This window comes from Chenopodium quinoa, unplaced genomic scaffold (assembly GCF_001683475.1).
Source record: "Chenopodium quinoa cultivar QQ74 unplaced genomic scaffold, ASM168347v1, whole genome shotgun sequence".
Taxonomy (NCBI): domain Eukaryota; kingdom Viridiplantae; phylum Streptophyta; class Magnoliopsida; order Caryophyllales; family Amaranthaceae; genus Chenopodium; species Chenopodium quinoa.
Genome location: NW_018743136.1, coordinates 89,265 through 108,052, shown reverse-complemented (window position 1 = coordinate 108,052; position 18,788 = coordinate 89,265). Strand labels below are relative to the sequence as shown.

Here is an 18,788-nt window from a genome sequence, read left to right as displayed (position 1 = left end):
TCATGAGATATTAACACGACGCTGAAACATGCCTTGTCATGTCAAAATGCCCAACATCACTCATAATCATCATTGCATATCGAAGTACGAAGTGCTTAGCCTCTGCGCCTAAGTTACCTAAATACTTTCATTATCGAGTCAATTAGGATAGTCTAAGATGTTACAATCCTTGAGAGATAGTATCAAATGACATTTGACTAAGCTCATTCAACATTCACCTTCAAAAACTTCACTTCGATTTTTTTTCGTGTCTTTCTTTTTCGGAAGAAAGTCGGTACCCTCCACAAAAATGACGGAAATTTTTTGTTTTTTTTGCACTTTTGAGTCGCACGATCACATTACAATGCACACACGAGTCATGTACACATTGATTCATGTCGTGTCATATCACCTTGATTTGAGACTAACACATGTGTCAAACACTTTGAGTCGAGTCAACCTCGAGTCAATTACATCGAGTCAAGTTTATACCTTGAGTCATGTCAAGTCAATGAGTCAAGCAACACTAAGTCTTAGGTCAATCCTAAAGAAAGATAAGCAAAGTCCTATAGTCAAAGATATAAATGCAGGTGCATCCCAGCAAACGAGGACATTCCCGGATTTTTTTTCGAAAAAGCCGCGAATATGATACATGAGATTCCTCCAAGATAAGAGGAGTTACATGGATCAGTAAATTAGAGATGAAGAGCTGTAATTTACAAAAGATTTGAGTGGATTTGGTTGAAAGGAAACGACCAAGTTCAAAGTTCAAAGCGAAACCGAGCAACAGCGGCAGCAAGAGCAGAATAGGGAAGACCCGACTACAGCGTCAGACAACAACATCTGACGTTTAGCAACAGATTTGGTTATTTCAGCGCCTGGCGCTAGATCTCAGCGTCTGGCGACAGAGCCAAGTCTTGGCGACAGAGCCAAGTCTTGGCGCCAGAGATATTTTAGCAGCGACAGAGCTCGAAGCCTCTCAGAATGGTTATTTCGACCTCATACAGCAATTTCGGGTTCCTTGTTACGCCAGTTAGCCCCTATAAGCAAATTTACATGATTAGTAGTCGGCTTGATTACAATCGTAGTAGGTGATTGACCTGACAAAAAATCGTCTCACTTAGCTTAAACGCCTAAAACACTGGCTCATTACAAGCACCAACGTATCGGTTTAAAAGCAAGCACTTAAACGACAATATTTCCAATTATGGATTGTCGCGCATTCTTCTTGAACGACAACTTTTCCAAAATTGGATTGTCATCCCCAACTGACAATATTTCCAAAATATGGATTGTCGCGCATCTTCTTCAACCGACAATTTTTCCAAGATTTGATTGTCATCCCTGGCAAAGTTTCAAAGCGTGGATTGTCGTGCTCCTTCTTTGTTTGGCAAGATTTTCCAAGTTCGGATTGTCATACATTCATGGATCTTTAGCAAGTTTTCTGAGATTGGATTGTCATACACCCATTTCCCTATGGCAAATTTTCCCCAAAGGATTGTTGTAGGACTCTATTCATCATAAATTTCGGCAAAGGTTTCTCAACGTGGATTATCATTCATTTCAATAAGTGGCAAATTTTCCCGAAGTAGATTGTCGATCGACTCTTTTTTTGCAAATGTTCCAAGACGCGGATCGTCAATTGTGGAAATATTTTCCTAAAAGGATTGTCGCATAGCATTGGCAAATTTCCAAGGTGGATTGCTTATAAGAGTTATATTCCAAGATGTGGATTGTCGATCATAGCAAAGTTCTTATGACAGATTGTTACGAAGCATTGGCAACTTTTCCCAAAATTGGATTTTGGAAAATTTTCCGAGATACGGATTGTCGCTTCATCGTGTCATACATCATACAAGAGTTGTGTTGGAAACTATTCCCAAAGAAAAGAGGATTGTCATCACAGCAAAAGAACCAACATACTGGTTCGCAAGCAGAAAAGCGCCGACGTACTGGCATAGCGGAAGCAAAGTTCAAGCGAGCTTTAAAGATCGACAAGCGTTGGTCTTCAGAATATTATCGCAACAAACATTCAAGTTTCGAAGCTCTTTTGTTCAGAGACGCGTGGACATTTCTTTCAATCTCTTTTGTTCAGAGACGCGTGGACACTTCTTTCAAGCTCTTTTGCTCCAGAGACGCGTGGGCATATCATTCAAAAGCTCTTTGTTCAGAGACGCGTGGACATATCATCAAGCTCTTTTGCTCCAGAGACGCGTGGGCATATCATTCAAAAGCTCTTTGTTCAGAGACGCGTGGACATATCATCGAGCTCTTTTGCTCTAGAGACGCGTGGGCATATCATTCAAAAGCTCTTTGTTCAGAGACGCGTGAACATATCCAAAAGGCTCTGCTGTTCAGAGACGAGTGAACATCAAAACAGCAAGATGGCGTTCCCTAGCTTGTGGAAGGTTGTCACAACAGAAAAAATGCAACAATCGGTTACCCCTAGAGACGTGTGCTCGACGGTGCAAGATACGCGTTTCTTAACTCTTTTATTAGTTTTAACTAACGCTAGTTTTTCAGGTATCGGCGTTACAAGAATGATTTAGGATCGCAGAACGTTCTGAATCATTCTTCGTCCCAATCGATACTTTGACTTTCGTTTACGAAACTCGCGTTTCTCCAAACTCAGTCAAAGTGGGGGCTTCTGTAGACACCCATTTGTGTCTCCCCAAAACCAAACCCAGTGATGAGTACCTTTCACGTTGAATCATAATCGAATGAAGTGAAAGTGTAGAAATTTAGTGTTGCGGATAGTTTTAATTTCTTTTCTCTTCTCTCTGTTTTTGAAAACCTATTTTAAGAAAACAGTCAATCCAGTTTGATTGGTCCATGATATGGGTCCAATAATAGTGTAGTTGGATAGGGTTTGAAAAGACCTTTCCAACGATATATTATAAGCCCAATTCCGATGAATATTGAGTAAGTTATGGCCAAAGTACTACACTGGGCCCGGTTTGAGCTTCATATGCGGCCCAATGATCTAGAGTAGGGCCTAATATAGATTTTTTCATTCCTAATGAAATTATGAATGGTTTTAGTCTTCTAGATTCTTCTAGAAGGTTCTTTTCATTCCTAATTCAATTAGCATTGATAAATTGACTTTTGTTGACTTTTTAGAGTTTTAATCAGAACAAAATAATGTTTTTGAGGAAAATACGATTTTATCCTCCTGTACGGCAATTTCTATCTGATTTTAGAAAACGCGTCAATAATTAAGTTAGCGCCAAACGCCAGCATTAGCGGCTGACGCTAAACTTGGCGCCTGGCGCTAGCGTTAGCGCCTGGCGCTAATGTCAGCGTCTGACGCTAATTTCGTTTTACGCGTCAGAACTCTGTTTTGATTTTTTATCTTTTTGGCTGGTTTTCTCTATAAATAGCTTCCTAAAAACTCCGTTTTCATTCAACAGTTTTCATCAATTTTCACCAACTCTCATCAAGAATTCTTGATTCTCTCTCTCTTTCTAAGCCTAGCCTTTTACAAACACAATTCCTCATATATTAGCACTAGAAACACCTAGCCAAATTTGAAGTTGCCTTCGCCCTAGACGTGAAAGATATTAATTTCTAAGGGTTTGGTCCCAAATCTCTCTTTCAATTATTTAATTTAATTGTTTTGATTTTAATATTTTCCTTGAAGTTACTAACGCGTGTATTATGTTATTAGAAAGAGATATGAAGCATCCAAGTAAGTACTTTAATGGTTTAATTGATATTATGATATAGAAATCATGCTTAGATTGTTATTTTGATCTTCCTAGTATCATGTCTAGGGTAACTTTAATATCAAGTATGATTAAAAGTATGATGCCTTTTATGTTTTTCCTAATATTTATGATTGTTAGTATCATGTTAGGGTTAAAGCTCTGATTTTTTTATGCTTAGTGACATGTTAGGGTTTGTTATTAATCTTGTTAGTATCATGCCTAGGATCTTGCTGTTATTATGCTTTAACATTATTATGATTATTATTATTATGATTATTTTTATTATTATTATGTTGCTTGATTATGTTATTATTATGCTTTAAAATTATTATGATTATTATTATTATGATTATTTTTATTATTATTATTATGTTGCTTGATTATGTTATTGCTTGATCACACCTTTTATGCATGTTAAAGGGAATTTGTACTTGTAATCATGCTTAATAAGATAATTAATAATCTTGTTTACGGTTAATTTGATTATAACTCAAGTGATCGCCAATAATAGTTTTATTTGTGCATTAATATTCAACCAACATAGATAAACAGGTTTAGGGTAATCATATTGATTGCATGTTAGTCAGAAAGCGCACATGAATACGATCAGAATAAAGTAGAGGCCTATTATTAGGGCAGGTTCAATCTCTTTTAGGTTGGATTTGTACCTTCATCCCCGAACTACCAGTCATGGTTCTAGATCTATTGGAGTTAACGATCTCTTGGATCGTTAAGGGGCGTAACCTTCACCCTGTGAACGGTTTACAAGTTTCTAAAACTTGTTGGCGACTCTTTTGCTCTAGCTTCCTTCCCTTTGGACGCCACCATGCTTAAGTGTATGATCACAGTGAGGTTCAAGCTAGGGGTAATGCTTGAAATATTTCCTACAAAGGTACAAATCCAATCTAAAAGAGAAAGAACTTGCTCTAATAATAGGCCTCTACTTTATTCTGCTCGTATTCATGTGCGCTTTCTGACTAACATGCAATCAATAGGTTTACCCTAAACCTGTTTATCTATGTTGGTTGAATATTAATGCACAAACAAAACTATTATTGGCGATCACTTGAATTATAATCATATTAACCCTAAACAAGATTATTAATTATCTTATTAAGCGTGATTACAATTACAAATTCACTTTAAATTGCATAAAAGGCGTAATGAAGCAATAACAATGAACATAATCAAGCAACATAATAATAATCATCAAAATAATAATCATAATCCAAATCATAATCATAATTATCATAATCATGTTAAAGCATAATATTAATAGCAAGATCTTAGGCATAATACTAACAAGATTAATAACAAACCCTAGCATGTCACTAAACAATTAAATATCAAAGTTTTAACCCTAACATGATACTAACATGTTATTATGAAAGAAAATAGGAAGCATCACAGAAATCATAATTGATATTAGGAACTTATTGTTGTCACCCTAAACATCAAATTAAGAAAAGCATCCTAACATGATACTAGGAATCAAAATAACAACCTAGACATGATTTCTATATCATAATATCAATAAAACAATTAAAGTACTTACTTTGATGCCTCGTACCTCTTTCTAATAACAAAATACACGCGTTAGTAAATTCAAGGAAAATATAAAATTAAACAATTAAATTAAATAATTAAAAAAGAGATTTGAGACCAAATCCTCGAAAATTAAACCTTTCACGTCTAGGGCGAAGGCAACTTCGAATTTGGCTAGGGGTGTCTAGATCTTGTGAATGCAGAATTTTGTTTGTAAAAGGCTAGTTTAGAAAAGAAAGAGAGAAACCAAGAATTTCTTGATGAGAGTTGGTGAGAATTAGTGAGAAGAATTGATGATGAGAATTGGTTTGAGTTGATTATTTGAAAAGGAGGAGATATGACCTCTATTTATAAAGAAAAAAGAGGGTCGAAGAATAAGAAAAGAATCCGAATTCGAATCGAAATAAAACTCGATGGACAACAGTTTTTGCGGATTTTGTTTTTATCATATCTTTTGATCCAGAAGTCCAAATAAGTCATATAATATGTCGTTGGAAAGTTCTTGAAGTCTACTTTCCAACCCAATTAGAATCAAATTAAAATATTTTTAATATAAAAAAATATGGCCGAAATAGTAGGACGGTGTTAGTTTTGGATAGAGTTTTGTATTTCTTTCATATCTTTTTCATTACAGCTCGGAATTAATATTATAATATATCATTGGAAAGATAATTTCAAGATCTATCCAACCATATAAGATTTGGATAAAGATTATGAGGCACTAAAATAAAATCTGACTGTCTTTGAATATCTTTAAATTCGAATAGTATTAGGATTAAAAAAAAAGGAAAGTTTTTGTTTAACTCAAATTCTTTAATCTTATCTTTTCAAAAAGGATAATTAAGATCTTTAGAAACTTATAGAAGATTCTAATTAATCCTAATTAGTTTAGGAATAGGATTAGACCTTTGGACCCTCCACATGATCATTGGGCCGTGGGTAAAAACCGGTTTAAGCCCAGTTTAGTATTTTGGCCATAACTTCCTCATTATTCACCGAAATTGGGCTTATAATATATCGTTGGAAAGGTATTTTTAAGCCCCATCCAACTACACTATTATTGGACCCATATCATTGTTGGGGTTTGGTGAGTCCAACTCACCGCGAAAATAAACCCAAAACCAAGACCACACTCGCAATAAATAAAACCATAAATATAAAGAAATTAATCACAAGATTAAGATAAGATAATTACCTTTGGAGCGTGCTTTGCCCAAACGGAAGGGCTCTTACTTCGATAGAAAGCCTCGAAATTACGACGGCCTCCAACGATAGTCCACCCACAACTCGACCACCGAAAATGGTCCAATGCCTTGGGGTTAGCAAGGCCCGAGTAAAACCCGAGTGATTAATGAGTTCAAAGGTTTTCACAATGGGGATGCCTTTTCCAACTCTCACTCAAGTGATTTTCTCAATACCCCAACTTGGATATTTATAGGGAAAAGCTAGAGAGTGAAAAGTTCTCCCATCAATGTGGGAGAATTTGATTTTCCCATTTTATTTTAAAGCTAAAATAAAATTAATAATCAAATTAGTAATAAATCAACAAGTGGCAAGCTCATGTGAGAGGTTAGTTGAGGACCATTTGGAGGAGGGGGGGACCAAACTTGCTCCCCACTTCCTCTCCCAAAACCGGCCAACACATCACCTCACACTCCTCTCACTTTGCGCCACGTGGCACCCACCCTTGGGCATCAAGGCACCCAAGGTAGGCTGCCTTGTTGTGGCTGCCCAGCAAGACCAGCACCGCTAGCTAGCGCGCAGTGCCTAGTCTTGCGATGCTAGCCTTGGTGTGCTAGCACGCACCAGCCAGCCTAGGCTCGGCTTGGTGCGCATGCTAGCCACCATGCTAAGTCAAATGCCCCTAGCACTCAGTTTGCTCGGGGCATTTCGATGCTAGGGGTATTTTTGTCTTTGTTGATTTATTATTTTCATGTCTCGTCTTTTATTATTTTTCGACTCGACTTCCGGCGTTCGGTTTCGATGCTCTAAGCTCGAATTCCCGACGTCCAAATATTAATTACTCGTTTGACTTATTGATTAATTCATAATTAATTGTCGCTTCGGTTCGTTAGTTGCTTGGGTGTGACCCGAAGGGTTCAGTCAAGATTAAGTTGTAATATTAATTATGCATTAATATTACTGATAGGAAGCGGCCTCCACCCAGGCATTCCGATCACTTGACCTTACTGAATATATTAGCTTTCTAATTATTCTGAACGCACTAATGGAATAGTACACTTGTTCGAAGAACACCATTCCTTTCAATCATGGACCAAACTAAACTGGAATGCACGTTTTGCATAAATAAGGTAAGAAAAGAAATATTTTCAAAAACAAAAAGAAAAGATATTTTAATAAAAACATCCTCATCACTAGACTTTTCACATGTTTGCTTTATTCGATAATCAATGACATGAAAGGTATTCATCACTGGGTTTGGTTTTGGGGAGACACATTTGGGTGTCTACAGTTGTATTATCATATATATTAATCGTTTGATTCTTTGAAACGAATACTTGCTTCACCATGAGAGGTAATTACTGAACTATATTGTATTGAGATGGGTATTATGGGAAACGATTATTTTTTAGAAACAAAATATATATCTATCTACAGTTTAATCCTATATATAAAGTGAAAGGAAATTTTGAGTAATAAATTTCACTTTCCTAAAATACCCCTATCAATTTGAGTACTAAATTTCACTTTCCCCAAAAAAAAACAAAAAAAAAATTTACCCTATAAAAAATCTACAATCTAAATTTTTTTTTAAAAAATTAACAAGAAAGGGAAATGAAACTTATTATTAGGAACAATTGGCTTATATTCACACGCACAAATTCCGTGCATCTATTAGCTTGTAATCCATGAAGTGAAACATGAGTTTTGGGTAATAATTTTTCGTTTCCCATAATACCCATCCCATTTTTTATTTCCTTTATCAATTAAAAACTATACAATATAGTTCAGTAATTGCCTTTCACAGTGAAGTAAGTATTCGTTTCAGAAAATCAAACGATTAAAATATTTGATACTACAACAAAAAAAAAAAAAAAAAAAAAAAAAAAAAAAAAAAAAAAACACACAACGTTTATATGTTTAACGTTAAGATTTGCGTGATTTAATGCTTTCAAGTGGAAATTCTTTTGTTAAATCAATTTGTAAGATTGCAAGACATTTAATTTTGCCAATAATTGTCGCTAAATTTATTAACATAAGGTATTCGGAAGAGACATAACGGAAAAATAAACATGAAAACTTCTAGTTTGTTTTACGAATTCAAATCAAATATAAACCACATGCATGCATGAATTTTAAGACTACTGATTTTTTGTTTTAAATACATAGTGAATGTTATTGACTCTAGACTCATTTCACCGTTCTTAATCTTAGTTGACTATGCCGTACTACCTAAGGTTAAAAGCGTAATTTTTTAAGGTGAAAATAAGGTAAAGTAGGAGTTACATGTGTTATATTATTCGTATTATTTTGATAAGAATTGATGAGCAAAAGGGGTAAATTTAATCTAAGGGTAATGATTGGATAGCTATTGTGAGATTATGACATTATGTGGACCAAGTAATTGCTAAAAGTTAATTATCACAATTGTGAATTAGCTTTGGTTACATATAAGTATATTTAAGGCTTTACAAAAGAATGTTATTTAGTAATAGAAATGTGTAATTGTGTATTAGGTAATAAAAAAAATTTAGAAAACAAATTAGAGAGTATGATGATGAGAATTACTATACCCACATAGCATAATTATCATCAACATATTCATCTACAATTCTAGTTAAATCATCATCAACTACTTTAACTCATGTTCAATCTGACATAGCATAACCTAATTTCAACCAAATACAATGCTAACACTGATCTATGAAAAAAACACTAATCTAACATAGCATAATCTCAAATGCTTTGGTGGACATAATCAACTAAAACATCCATCTCTTCATCATCTTCAGTTACATATTTTATCTTCTCAGCATCCCCAACCAAGTCCATTCCATATGAAGCGCAACCAGAAGCAAGTAACCATAATCTTTCTTTACACAAAGTAAGTGGTAAATCTGGTAAAGAAACCCCTCAGATAAGAAAGTAGAAACGCAGGGCAAAGCAATACTTATTATGCAAAATTTTGCTTCAGTGAGTGAAACCTCCCTTTGAATTTTAAACGAATTAGAGATGGCCTAAGGATTCTTCACGAACAAAGCAAGAAACATTGATAAACAACTTTAAAAGGTTTTAAAAAAAAAGGTGGAAATGTAGGTAATATTTAGGGATGGCAATCTAGTCCGGATTTGACCCTACTCCGCCCCGATCCGAGGTAAAATATCCGCTCCGAGTCCGAGAAAAAAGTAATCCGAGTTCGACTCCGTTAAAATAATCCGACTCCGAGTCAGAGGAGGGTCGGAGTCAGATCCTACAAAAAATCCGAGAAAAAAATCCGACTCCGACAAATGTCCGACTTTAACGGATTATCCGACTCCAATAGATAGTGGATTTTTGTGTGGGTCATGGTGGCATTGGGTGTGGGTTGCAAAGGCCCAAATAGGCCAACATCTCAAAGTATATTGAATAATGAAAAAAAAAACTCGAAGTCGAGTCGGATCGGAGTCGGAGTCGGAGCTCGGATATTGAAGTCGGAGTCGGATGTCGGAGTTAACCTCCGACTTCCTGTCAGGTCGGAGTCGGATTTAGCATAATCCGCTCTGAGTCCGACCCGTTTCCATCTCTAGTAATATTCAATTATCATCATTAAACTTAATCATGTCCTTCAAATAATCTGAATTCTTTTTCTTGATATTCAATATTATGAACATTTGAGAGTTTTTGAAGGGCATGATTAAGTTTAATGATGAATATTAACCCACCGACTAAAAGAACAAAAGGGAATGTTTTAAAAAAAAAAAAAAAAAGAGTAAAAGGGAATCAGTTACCTATTCCAATATTTTACGAGAAGAGGTACCTAGGAAAAATGGTTTAGTCTCCTCCACTCGACCGAGTTGAACTTAAACTCATTGTTCGCCCTAAAATTTGACAAAAAGCAGAGCAAATGAGCTTATTATTAGCCCCATATAAAAAGTAACACCACCATTGAAGCTTAGACTGTCGGAATTCGAAACACAAACCATAGACAAACACATCAAAATTGGGCACAAACATCTCCTCGTCTTCTTGCTGAAAACCAAATACAAAAAACTCCTCTGACATCCTTATCCTACTAAAACCTAAACCCAAAATTACAAATTATCATGTTAAACAAATCAAAACTCAACTCACCAAAAAGTAACTAAAACATAGAAGGTTGACATCAACTATAACACTTCTAGTATGAATTACATTTTACAGAGTATGGAAGAGTAGTAACTAATATGACAAGGCATATAGCAGTAATGATAATATTTCAAGGGCTATTAAAATGACAAACTATTGTCATGGCTATTGTAGATATTCCAAATACTTTAGACATAAAATTTGAGGAGGGAAAAGGTTTTGACATCAAAGCTCTAAATAGAGATTTAGTTCATTAGTAAGCTGGAGATTAATCCCAAAATTTGGGATTTATCTCTATTTATGCGCAAAAAAGTCGAATATCCCTTAATTTAGTTCTTTGGTATGCTGCAAAAACATAAGATTTATATCTAGTAATTACATAAATATTTATTAATTACATAGGTTGTACTTCAAAGTGATCAAGCTGCTTACCATTGCAAGTAGAGCTTAAATAATTTCAAAGTGATCTCTACGTCCCAACGTATTAATATTGCATACTCCCTCCTTGCCTGTCCTTCACTCACTTGCCATTTATGGTTGTGAGAAAATTAAAAGGCTACTATAAGATTTATGTCTCTCTTCCTCATTTACATTCTAAAATGGTCTCTTAAGGTACTCCCCAACTCTTCCTCGACTCCTAGTCTTTTTCTTAACTCATATTCTCTCTCTCTCTCTCTCCTCTCTACTTTCCCATATTAACGGCAGCAAATTTATTTGATTTACAAGTATAAGAAATACTTGTCTCGAGCCCTTACAAGCTTTTTCTCATAAACTATTAGATGTGCTCTTGCTCATTGTCACTGCACTTCCCATAAACTACCCTAAACAAATCTCTTTCATAACTTGAGTAATTATAACCAATAGTTGAATAATCCACAATCGAAGAACCCTATCTAATTACTGTGAATCTGACTTGTTTAAGTGAGAATACATTAATATCCATTTTCTATATGTAAATCTAAAACTATACTAACACTTTTCATTTAGCATACACAGAACAAAAATAAGCTCCATATCACTTGCTCCCCCTATTGCCTCTAAATCCCTTTCCCCCTACTCTTTCTATCACTCAAGTCTTTTGTGATTTTGCGAAAAAGTCTTTTAATATTGTTTATGGCTTCCTCATTTTATAATTGACCTCCTCCAATGCTCCATCTCTTTCTCACATCTTTCTCTCGCACCGTCACCGTCACCATCACATTTTCCCAATCTCCCTCTAACCCTTTTGTTCCCTTATCCGCTGCATCTCTCTTACCCCTTTGCTCCCTCTTCTCTCCCTTTCACCCTTCTATTATGGTCTTGATAACACAGTTCTTAGTACTTTCTACCCCACCCCCACCCCCACCACTCCTCGCTCCTTCGACTTTTCCCCCTCTCATCGTTCTAATAAATGTGTTTAAGATATTCTCTTTTTGATAATTTATATTTTTGTCATGTCATTTAAAAGCTATTATGTTCTATAACAGTCTCTTGAAAAGAGCTTCAGTTTTCATGCCTCTTCTCTGAAGTCCTTTCTATATCATCTTAGCCTTCACCTACAAGGAGAGCCAAAAGAACAAGTAATGCACAATGGAAGCAACATACTTCAACCGTTGAATATGAACTTATAACCATAAGCCCACCACCAGCAAGAAATGCAAGCTGAATTTCTTTAATTATGAACACATCCATAATACTGAAAACTTTTTGTTTGTATTCCTCCTTAGCAGCAACAGGCAAATCAAGCTTGTCTTCCAGCCTAAATGGGTCATAAATCTTCGACAGAATCTCCGTGACCCAGGGCTAATCTTTTTGCAAAATAGCAAATATTGATCTCACTTAATATTTCTCAAAGTTATTAAATCAAGAATGGTTATAAATGATTTAAATAGGCTTCTGACCTTCATGTGTAGCCATCAGGGGGATTCTGGCAAACAAAACATAAAGAAAAACTGCAAAACAACATGGACTCTTGATACTTCAAGCAGCCAACACCAAGTTCCAGGCACCTGCTCAACAAACACATTAAAAAAGTTATAGGAATTAGTCCTATATACGTAGTATATTAAACCAAAATTCAACAATGCAGCTTCCATTTATTTTTTAAACAAGAGGCTCAGTTTCACATTTCATTTATTTTTTAAACAAGAGGCTCAGTTTCACATTTCATCAAACAATTCGGTGGAGAAATTCGAGGTGGTAAAATCAACCATGGCGGTAATCAATCAAATTAGGGAAAATAATTTCCAAATTCGAAATTCCAACCGAACCAAACCATAATAAAAATTATACTTCGTTTTAAATAAACCAACAATTGATCTTTCTACAAAGCCAAATGGATAAAATTACCCAAAACCTCAAAATTCTCCAAACTCATATTAAACACTTTGAATGGTGTACTCTCATCACAGTCTTTAATGGCTGGTGATTTATGTAGTCTGCAAGAAGATCAAGGAGCATGTAGTCATGGCTCACAAAGACAGATAAAGCAGCTAGAGTTCTGGCATCCGATGGTTTGAGGACCATTTTAATAGTGTCTAGATAAATCAACGGCGAAAGACAACCACTGTAACCAATAGTCATCTAAGGAGAGGGGAAAAACAGTCCTCGGGAAACTCCCATGACCTCTCCCTGCCTCATTCTTGGTATTAATCAACGATAAACCCTAGATTATGAAACTAATATTCGCTAATTAAGAAATTCATTTACCTTAGAAGCTCCTTCAATAGAGGAGAGAAAGCTCACAAAGTCATAAGCCATTTCAATGGAGAATTAAGAGTACGCTTCAATGGAGGAGAGACTAAGAGATAGGGCACAAGAACATATTCATTCACCTTATCCTCTCATACATCATACTTGCATTGTATCAAATATATATATATATATATATATATATATATATATATATATATATATATATATATATATAAATTACCTTGGGTGCTCAATTATCCAAAAATAAAAAATTAATCATTGCAAAAATATTCATCTAAGGAATTTGTGATTTTTTTTAGCATGCAGATCATCAGTCACATCCAAGAAAATAGTGAAAATTCCAATCTTTTGAGCTACCCTTACAGATTTAATAACATTTACAACACTATAAATTTATTATTATAGCCCGTAAATGAATATTATCAGCCATGTTGTCACCATGTACAGAAATTTTTAAGTCAAGGTAAAGCTAATTTCAGTTACCAGTGGATATAGTATGAATAATCGTTTTCCTAGTTTCTCACCAATACTCGCATCAAACCAGAGAAACTCAAATCAGAATTAAACATGGATAATCAAGAAATCGAAATGGGGAACATATTGAACTATCTGAGTATAGTATCCACTTTTGGATCAAAGTGCATAGCTAAATTCAATTTTTTTACCGCTCTAAACGGAAATCTAACAATACCCATCAACACATTTTCAGTCTAATTGCATAAATAAACAAAACACAAATACCAAAATTCAATTTCACCACAATAAACACCAAAATAATAAACATGAGAAATAGAATAAACATAAATAAACAAAGAAAAATACCAGCCAAAGAATAAAAGGATACTGAAAACTGAATGCCTGGGAGAATTGTGAAACTCACTTAATGCTGCCCTTTCGCTGGCCATTAATCTTTTCACTTCAGTTTCCAACCTTTCCAATTTCCACTTCAGTTCCCATTCAAGTTTTCCATCTTCCCCTGTTACTCACTTCACAGACAAAGAAAAAATCATTGGACAAACAATCAAAATGGGGTTTTTACATGAGAACAAATTTAAGAAATAAGCAATAACCCACATTGTAAATCAGAAAAAAGACCCAGAAAAATGTGATCTAAGATAGAGAAAGAGGAATACCATTAAGGCCAGAGTAATGTCAATAAGTGTTTACAAGCTTTGATATTCTTACGGACAGCTTCTTCGACCCCACTGAGATTGCAATGGCCTTACTTAAGCATCGATTGTATACCATACGGCTATTAATTGAACCAAATAATCACAAATTTAAAGAGGAAATAAACAAAGTGTATAGAAGAGTGATTGCCATTAGAATTTTAGATTTAATTTCAACCTTGAAGGACTTGTGGCTACATCATCTCCAATGAAACTTGGCAACCTAATAAAAAATAAATATTATTTAAAAAAAACCAAGATGACCAAAATTTAAACCAGATAATCGAGTTTGAACCCAGCTCCAATTTAAACTTTAAAACAAAAAAACACAGGCGTTTGGGGTTCGATTAAAAAGTGTATGAAATCTATGATCAATGTGTTTTGCTGACCCAATTTCATGCTTTGTAATTTGTATGGAGTAAATATAACATACCTCAATTGCTCAACCTTTTGCTTGGTCAAATTCTCTCCTGTTCTTGCTCACCCTCTCCACTGACATGTACTCCTAAATTCTTCCAATTTCTTCACGGTAATGACTCCTCCTATGAATTCCCCCACAATTAGTAGTAAGAATACTAACCATGAGTAATTGTGAGCTCTTCTACGAAAGTGAATATAACTAAGGTGGATATAACTAAGACATTCTTAAACACAATCCTATGAAATTCAAAATCTAATTCCTACGAAACTAATACATAAGCACATATACATTTACACTGCAAGCCTTTCCATTAACTCATCATATACAAACAAATATTATAATCAACACCCAATTCAACACTAAATTCGAAATAAAAGTCCATAAATTCATCAAAGTTTCAGATTTCATTATTACCTCATTTAATCAAACCAATAATTGTTCAATTCAAACAAAAAAAACTTTTGCGAAAGACAAAAATTATTACCTTACTATGAACATATACTTAAGCTGCTGTAATTTTATCACAAATTATCAGCAATAAACTTTCATAACAGAGTGATTATCAAATTTCATAACCTCTAGATTATCAGATAACAGTCCTACAAGGGTCATTACTCCAGACCTCCAGTACAGCATATACCAAGCTCATCATTCATAAAGAATGCTTAATTACCAAGCTCACCCAAACGCGCTCCATCATTCAAATTTAGGGAAAAAATCACAAACGCTTGAAAAACACGCAATTAGAAAAGAGAGAGAAAGAAGTTACCTGAGAGTTGCAATCATCACGATCAGAGGAGGGGAAATGAGGGGAATCGGCTGGAAGCTTAGTAAAATTGACAATCGCCATTGACGGACTTCCATCGAAACCTAATAATTCTGCAAAATAATCAAATTTCAAATTAATTTCATTCTATTTTCTTTTACGCTTAAATGAAATAACTCCTTCCAAAAGGTGGCACGATTGAGACATAAAATAGTTTAATAATCACTAATTAAATGATTATAACTAATAGTTTAATATTATCCTTTAGAATTATCCTAAATTGAGTACACTAAAAATTAAATTTCGATAAACCGAAACTTCTTGTAAAGTCTTTCGTCCAAATAACTGGACTTACCATACATAACAACTCATAAAATATCCTCAGACCCCATAATAATAGCTCAAATCTAGTAATCAACTCATCATAATGCACGAGGAAAAACCACAGCTCGAGATCTAAACTATACCAACATCCAGGATTTCGGCACAAAGTCACCACAAACTAAACAAATACTGCTCACCGATCTTATCAACTCAACTTTATGGCTACTATTAGATGCTTCCTATTTAATTAGTTAGGAGCTAAATTGGACAGGAAGAGTTAAACCAAAATCTCAAATTGACCAGAGGACCTAAAGTTGCTATCTCATTTTGAATCACTGGGATAAATCAGCCCTAACGACAAGAAAATGCATTGCTAAATAGAGGTATAAAATATATTGGAGAATTGGAGGAATGGAAATCACTGCTTATAAGTTCTTCCATTTCCATACAATGACTTTCGTTTCTCCCTTGAAACCAACTAAACAAGGAGCACATTCTCATATATACTCATTTACCATCTATGTTACTTTGACTCGGGTACTATGTCTGGCACGAATACGTGTCCGACCTGGCTATTTTGTGAAAAAATTTCATGATTTTGAATAAGTGTCCCACATATGTCCGAGTGTCGAGGGTCCAAAACGGATACGTTTTTAGATTGATTTTCCATTGTTTTTTACCAAAATGAGGCGTCAGAGTGAAATGTCCAATTGCCAAGGATCCAACAAGGGTAATTGGGCGAAATGACATCCGAACAACGAAAAAAAAAATTGAGAAATTTGGGGTGTGAATGTTCAACAAGCACATTATCGATTCAGATTCACAAATAACAAAATTAAAAGGGTACCTTTTCTTGGAGATCAAGGTCATCTGACGATGTTAAATTAACTATCGCCTTAAGAAAAACGTGATCTCTGAACAAGGGAAGCTCTGTCTGATCAGCATTCTGTAATTGGGACTCTGCCAAATCACCAATAAGAAAGACGCATTTTCGGCGTAGTCTGATGTCAAAGGTAGAATTGCTCAGTATATCCTGCAAAGAAGAGAACATTAATGCAACTTTCAAGCCCTCTTAAAATTAAAGCTAAGCATGCCCTAATAATAGCCAAGGGAACCCAACTCTCTTTTAGTTCCATGTTTCCATCAATATGGTCTTTCTTTAGTATTTATCTTTAATTTTATGTTTCCAGAATATGATGAGCAGATAATTAAGGTGTTAGTTGGATAAGTCAGATACCACCAAAATTATCCTAATTTACCCTTAAGCGTCAAGTCTCCAGCTTCCGCGTAAAAATTCTCCTGGCCATTTAAATTGTTTCTGACTAAGGTAGAAACTGCATACAATGCTTTGTTGGCCTATTCCACAGCATCAGATTTCACCATCTCCAAGAGCTTCGCCAGTATACCAAAATCCAAAACCTGAAATCCACAAGTAAACTTATCATATAACATGAACAAACATCTTTTAGCCATTAGTGAGGTTCCCTGTTCATAATGCATTTTCATTAATGTATAGTGAACACATACGGTTGTATCCTGCAGCAAAAATGCAGAATTACTTGTGAAGAACAGATAAGCTAACCTGCTTCTGAACAACTGGATTGTTCTGACATGCTTTTCCAAGAATCCAAGCAGCAAGTTTCCTTACATCTGGCTCAGCATTGTCAAGCTATCTTATAACAGCGGCAAGACCCCCAAGTTTGTTCAAATCTGTTGTAAAATGACGAAAGAAGTATTAACCACCTAGAAAGCCCTATCCAAAGTAAAACAAACAAAATCTTTTTGTCAACACACTATAACAATAAAACAATGCTGACTAATGTTGGAGCTAAAAATGGTTTGTTTGGGGGACAAAATTAGAAGACTCCAAATTGGGGTGGGAGTGGGAAGGTGAGGAGAGTTTGCTAGAGATTAAAATGTCAAAAAACATGTCGATGCATCTCTAACAAATTCCACAGTCGAGTACAGAGAATATAAAGCGCTATTGTAGAGTATATCCTGCAGTCCTGGTCTTCAAGGTTCTAAAATATTACTTTAAAAGTTCAAAGAAATCTAACAGTCTAAACTGCAACAGGATAAAGATTGGTATAAATAAAGAGTTGGAACCCTAAAATTGCAATATTAAGCTTCTGTGTACAGAACATACCATTGGCATTGTCAATAGGCTCAACAAGTGTCAACAGCTCTTCCAGAGCACGAAGGCGGTCTTCCAAAAACAGAGAGGAATTATTCAAGTCATCTATTGCAATTTTCATCAGCTCTGCATCTGAAGGCATTTTTAACTTTTCCATTAATTCTTGGACACAAGACATACACATGTTAGATCTAATACGGAGTAGCAGTGCCAAAGATTCAGGTGTATTGCCACAAGAGAACAAATATTGGAATTTATAACAAGAACAGTAGAAGGAATTCTACTAAGTGAAATCATCTCGAGTGAACAGGAACATGTTGCACTAACGGGAAGGTTATAAAACTTATGATGAAAGCAGTGACATCTTAATTTGTCAAGTGTGTAAAACACTTCTTCACACCTATAATGTTTAGCACATCTTTAATTTGTCACTATTAGTAAATATAAGTAAATATGTTGCTGAGAGAAGGCATAAACACAAGATATTAGCTAAATTATAGACAATGTTCTTTTTCAAAAGATCTACAAGTAGCAAGGTAAGACAGTTGAACAAGGAGTAACTTAATGCAAGCTACATAAAATTTAAATTCTTCACCAAAGAAAACAAGAAGGCAAAAGTAATGATATAGAAAAGACCATTATGTTTTGTTTATAGAATTTTGAGTACTAAAAGATAAACACCTTGATTTCTATTTGGCGCCTCTTCAGGTCATCATCAGACAGGCGCTGCACAGATTTTGCACCTTCCTTTAACTTTACTGGA

The 18,788-nt window shown here is 34.9% G+C and overlaps 1 pseudogene; it reads right to left on the bottom strand.

The window, feature by feature from the left end:
• Positions 1–13,445: 13,445 nt before the first annotated feature.
• LOC110732031 lies at positions 13,446–18,690 on the bottom strand (annotated as a pseudogene).
• Between the last annotated feature and the right edge of the window lie 98 nt (positions 18,691–18,788).